Raw genomic sequence first — 6,159 nt, 5'->3', positions numbered from 1 at the left:
CTGTAGCTCAAGTGGTAGAGCGCTCGCCTTGAGCTGAAGAGCTGAGGGACAGCGCCCAGGCCCAGAGTTCAAGTCCCACGACTGACAAAAAAAAAAAGGGGGGGGGGTTGAATCTGATTACAGAGGGCAAAGAAGCATGCAATCAGTGAATGAAAATGGCCTACTCCAGGGTGGAGCCTCTCACATCATGACAAATGTTTTCATCTAGCTTGTGTTTCTTTCAGGCTCAGTTCACCACTTGGTGCTTATAAAGTGAAATAATACCTAGACAAATATTAGTGCAATGGGTAGACCTAATAAGAAATGATGGTCCTAGGACTTGATCTCAGGGCCTGGGTGCTGTCCCTAAGCTTCTTTTGCTCAAGGCTAGCACTCTACCACTTGAGACATAGTTCCACTTCTGGCTTTTTGATGGCTAATTGGAGACAAGAGTCACAGACTTTCCCATCCAGGCTGGCTTTAAACTTCAATACTCAGATCTCAGCCTCCTAAGTAGCTAGGATTTCAGACATGAGCCAACAGTGCCTGCCTCTGTGTGTGTGTGTGTGTGTGTGTGTGTGTGTGTGTGTGTGTTTTAATATCCAATTTGTTAGTAAGTGACCACCAGGAGAGATGTTTCATTTCTGAATGTTCTTTGGCAAAAAAAAAAAAGTGGGTCAAGGCTGTGTGGTTGTGGCAAGAAGGCTTCCCAATACCTCTGAGAGACCCCTCCTCTGGTATTCCCATATTCAAGGTGGGATTCCAATGTCTGTGTATTTCCTTTTCCTCTGAGCCTCAAGTTCTTCACCCACGAAACGAGTGCAAATAGGTACAAATACATTAGTTACCATCTCTGCAACAGTCCTTTGTGTGAAGACCAGTGCTGAATGATTTACATGTATTCTTATGTTTTAGTCACACAAACGTAGGGTATTACTTCAGTTATTACCCAGAAGTTATTAAGCCAGAAGTGGAGCTATAGTTCAAGTAATAGAATGCTAGCCTGGAGTGGAAAAAGCTAAGGGACAATGTGGAGGTCCTAAGCTCAAGCCCCAATATTGAGGGGTGGGAGAGAGAGGGAGGAGGGAGTAAGGAGAGACTAGCCTAGAGGTGAAAGAATGAACAAATGAATAAAGGCATGCCTGGCAATAGGTGCATTCTCACTTATGGCCACCAGATGGTAGCAAAGATAGGCAGAATCGTCAGCCGTAGTTTAAATGAAAATTTATTCCAGAAAATATATTTTTAATTTTTTTGAGGGCGGGGGGGGGGGCAGCTAGCCAGAAGTTTGCATCATTATCCTAAGAATTTGAGTAAGTCTTATGTGACAAATGATTTGCAATAATTAGGTGAATTCTCATCATAACCCTATGAGATTTTTTTCTTTCTTTTTTCTTTTTCTTTTTCTTTTTTTTAAGATCTGAGACCCGGACTTGATACCTTGCTTATAGGCTGGCACTCTACTAACTGAGCCATGCCTCCAGATCCAATATTTGTCATTTCTAATTTACAAAGGAGGACACTGAGACAGGGTTGTCACTTCCCAGTAACAGAAGAATGTGACATGAGTTAAGTTAAACACCTGACATGACTGTTTCCAAAACTTTTCTATGCTGATATAATGAGATGTGTGCACACACACATTGCTATGTTGTTTGTATTGAGTTGGTTCATGTGCGTGTGCATGCACCTCCAGAGACCACTCCCATTGATATGAGTGTTTTGAAAGTTCTGATCATATTACTCTGGAAGTGTGTTTTTTTAACCTTCCTGTGATGCTCAGAAACACTAGCATGAGATCATTTTTTTTGTTTTGCATATATATAATATTCCAAAACATGGTTAAACTACAAAATACCAAGTTAATCAATATTTTGTGCATAACTATTTGAATTACTTTCAATCCTGTGCTTTTACCAAAACAGGAAAAAAAAAATGCTTCCAAAGACTAGAATTGGCTTAAGTGGTAGAATGCCTGCTTAGTCAGTACAAGACTCTGAAATCAATCACCAGAGCCACCAAAAATGCTTACAAAATATCCATGAACACATGGATGTTAGCCTTTCTTTTTTCTTTCTTTCAAGTCCTGGGACTTGAACTCAGGGCCCAGGCACTGTCCCTGAGCTTCTTTTGCTCAAGGCTAGCACTCTACCACTTGAGCAACAGCATCATTTCTGGCTTTTTCTGTTTATGTGGTACTGAGGAGTTGAACCCAGGGCTTCATGCATGCTAGGCAAGCATCCTACCACTAAGCCACATTCCCAGCCCTATTTTAGGCTTTCTATTAGTGAAGTTCCTCTTAGTTGTGGAGTTACCTGTGGTTGTATAATAAAGAAGCTGAACCAGGGACTGGTAGTGCATGGCTGCAATCATAGCTACTCAGGAGGCTAAGAGCTGAGGATCTCTGTTCAATGACCGCCCAGGAAATTAAGTCCATGACACTCTTATTTTCAATTAATGGCAAAATGCCAAAAAAAGGAACTGTGGCTCAAATGGTAGAGCTCTAGCCTTGAGCAAAAAAAAGCTAAGGGACAGAGTTCAGGCCCTGGGTTCAAACCCCAGTACTGGCACACAAAAAAGAGAGAAAGGGGAAAAAAGAGAAGGAAAAAGGAAGAAGGAATGGAGGGAGGGAAGCAGGGAGAGAGGGAGGAAAGAAGGAAGGAAGGAAAGAAGGAAAAGAAAAAAGAAAGAAGAAATCAGCTGCTTGTGGATCATACATGTAATCCTAGCTACTCAGGAGGCTGAGAGTTGAGGATTACAATTCAAAGCCAGACTGGGCAGGAAAGCCTGTAAAATTCTTATCTCCAATTAACTCCAATTAGCCACCAAAAAGCCAGAAGCAGAGCAGTAGCTCAAGTGGTGGAGCACTAGCTTTAAGCAAAAGAAGCTCAGGGACAGTGCCCAGGCCCGAGTTCACAAGCTTCAGGACTGGCATCAAAGGAAAGAAAGATAGCAAGAGAGAGAAAGAAAGAGAAGAAAAGAGAGAAAGAAAAAGAAAAAGAGAGAGGGGAAGGGAGGAAGGAAAGAAGTTATTTGATAACACTAATAGTAAAGCTAGCTACCTTCAAATGAACAAGAGCTTAACACTTGCTCACAGGCGAGCAGTCAGGATCCAAAGAGCCACTGGGGACAGATAAGAAATGACAGCAGATTCCTTTGAGGCCAACGCAGCAGCTGAGGGCTCTGTGTGTGTTTGAAGTTCCAGTACTAAAAAGCCAGCATTGTAACAGATTCCAGTGACACCTCCCACCATCACACCCAGACTAGAAGCCCCAAAATGATTCTCATAGTTCCATTACCTGAAGATGGGTGGGGCAGGGTGAGGAACAGTGTAGATGAGGGAAAGGGAGCCAAGTGTGGGAAACAGTTGCAAGGAAAGTCGAAAGGGATGTGGAATATAGAAATCCCTAGAAATAATAGAAAGTCCCTACATTGGGTCCTTTCCATCCACCTGACACTGCGCCATGAATGCTTAAGCCCACCCATTGCTCTCTGCCATTTTTTACAGATAGGGAAACTGAGGCACGAGGAAGTACAAGAATGTCATGGTGGAGGAGGCTGCAATGCTTGGTAAGAAATGTACGCATTATCCTACCCATGTAATTGTAACCCCTCTGTACAGTATCTTCACAAATAAAATTTAAAAAAAAAAGAATGTCATGGTCTAAAACAAACTATGGAAGCCGGGCACTAGTGGCTCACACCTATAATCTTTACTCAGGAAGCTAAGGCCTAAGGAACATGGTTCAAAGTTATCTGGGCAAGGGCTGGGAAATTGGCTCAGTGGTAGAGCGCTTGCCTTGCATGCCTGAGGCCCTGGGTTTGATTCCTCAGCACCACATAAGCAAAAAGAAAAAAACCGGAAGTGGTGCTGTGGCTCAAGTGGTAGAGCGCTAGCCTTGAGCTGAAGAGCTGAGGGACAGCACCCAGGCCCAGAGTTCAGGCCCCACGACGGGACCCAAAAAAAAAAAAATTATCTGGGCAAGAAAGTCCCAGAGACTCTTGAATCCAATTAATTACCAAAGGAGCCAGAAGTGAAGCTGTGGTTCAAGTGGTAGAGCCCTAACTTGACCAAAGAAGCTCAGGGACAGTACTCAGGCTCTGAGTTCAAGACCTAGGACCCACACACAAAACAAAACAAAAAAACAATGTAACTGGGTACCAGTACCTCACACCTGTAATCCTAGCTTACTCCGGAGGCAGAAATCTGAGGATCACAGTTTGAAGCCAGCCCAAGAGAAGAAAATTCCTCGAGTTTATTTCCAATGAACCAGCAGAAAATCACAAGTGGAAATATGGTTTAAAGGGTAGGATGCCACGCTTCCTTTTTGGTTTCTAGGCGCCTCGGGGTCAGACATGGCTAAATCCAAGAACCACACCACGCACAACCAGTCCCAAAAACGGCACAGAAATGGTATCAAGAAACCCGGATCACAAAGATACGAATCTCTGAAGGGGGTGGACCCCAAGTTCCTGAGGAACATGTGTTTTGCCAATAAACACAAGAAGGGCTTTAAGAAGATGCAGGTGAACAATGCCAAGGCCTTGAGCGCGCGGGCCGAGACCATCAAGACCCTGGTAAAACCCAAAGCAGTGAACAACAAACGCAAGCTCCAGCGGCTCGCCTATATCGCCCACCCCAAGCTGGGCAAGCGCTTTCAGGCCTACATTGCCAAGGGGCGCAGGCTCACCACACCAGAGGCCAGGGTGCAGGCCCAGGCCCAGGCCCAGACTCAGGCTAAGGCCCAGGCCAAGGCACAAGCCAAGGCCCAGGCTTCAGCCACTACTCCAGCTCAGGCCCAGGCTCCAGCCTCCAAAGGTGCCCAGGGCCCCGAGAAGGTCCCACAATGAAGACCTCTTGTTTGCTTTTGTTTTTGTGTTGGGTCCGGTTGTGGGGCCTGAACTCTGGGCCTGGGTGCTGTCCCTCAGCTCTTCAGCTCAAGGCAAGCGCTCTACCACTTGAGCCACAGCACCACTTCCGGCTTTTTTTCTTTTTGCTTATGTGGTGCTGAGGAATGGAACCCAGGGCCTCAGGCATGCAAGGCAAGCGCTCTACCACTGAGCCACCTTCCCAGCCCCAAGAAGACCTCTTGTCTGCCAGCGTGAGGATGGATGGACTACTGTGGCTCCCTGGCCGCCATCTTCAGGGTAGGCCGGTGGCCTCTGTCGTTTCTACCAATAAACCTGAGACAGGATCTGGTTAAAAAAAGGGGGGGGGAGGGGTAGAATGCCAGCCTTGAATGGAAAAACCTAAGCAAGAGCATAATGCCTGAGCTCAAGCCCTAGTACCGGCACCCACCTTCTGCCCCCCCCCCCAAAAAAAGGATAGGTAGAGCAGAATGGGGAGAGGGTGGAGGATGGAAACCAGGGCTACAGGGTGCTCCTAACCTACAGATAATGAGGAGCAGAAAGCCCTTAAGAGAAGCCCAAAGGTGTTTGGTGGGGTCCAGCAGTAGAGCTGACAGGGGATTTAACCAGTGAGATCTAGAAGAGTGAGGTTCTCATTCACACACTCCAGGGGCGACACAGCTGGCCATGCTCAGCAACTCAGGACTCCATAGCAGACAGCTTCTGGACTTTAGACACGTAAACAAGCCTTGACTTGGCCTGAAGTGGACCTGTCCTGCCCTGCCTGGGAAAAGTGATGGGGAGGGTCTTGCAGACCTGTGTGTGCTCTAGCAGCATGTATGCAGTTGGTGTTCAAGGTCAGGGAGCAGAAACTAGCCTCTGCCAAGACACTTGTAGTTAGGTTGGGGACTGAGGATATCTGATCCACCCATCCTACTGTCTGTCTGCCTGTTTGTCCACTGGAGCTTCTTAAGGATGATTTCCTTCCTATAAGAGGACTAGGTTGGGCTGGGCTCTGGTGGTTCACTCCTGTAAACCTAGCTACTCAGGAGGCTAAAATCAGAAGATCATGGTTCGAAATCAGCCTAGACAGGAAAGTCTATCAGATGCTGATCACCAATTAACCACCAGAAAAGCCAGAAGTAGAGCTGTGGGGAAAGTAGAAAAGCATTAGCATTGAGCAAAAAAAGCTCAGAGACAGGCCCTGAGTTCAAGCCTGAGGACCAGCCCTAAATAAAAAATAAAAGAGTAGGTTGAAATCAGTAAATGCAATATGAACTTAGGACCAGAGCGGGACATATGGTGGGCACAGAGCACACAGCCAAGGCCAAC

General features: G+C 46.2%; 1 pseudogene; it reads left to right on the top strand.

Moving 5' to 3' along the window:
* Window positions 1-4,327: 4,327 nt before the first annotated feature.
* On the top strand, window positions 4,328-4,830 carry LOC106000552 (annotated as a pseudogene).
* Window positions 4,831-6,159: the final 1,329 nt, after the last annotated feature.

This window comes from Dipodomys ordii, unplaced genomic scaffold (assembly GCF_000151885.1).
Source record: "Dipodomys ordii isolate 6190 unplaced genomic scaffold, Dord_2.0 Scaffold224, whole genome shotgun sequence".
In the NCBI taxonomy this organism is placed as follows: Eukaryota; Metazoa; Chordata; class Mammalia; order Rodentia; family Heteromyidae; genus Dipodomys; species Dipodomys ordii.
The sequence above is the reverse complement of the archived record's forward strand: the minus strand, read 5'-3'. Positions and strand labels throughout refer to the sequence as shown.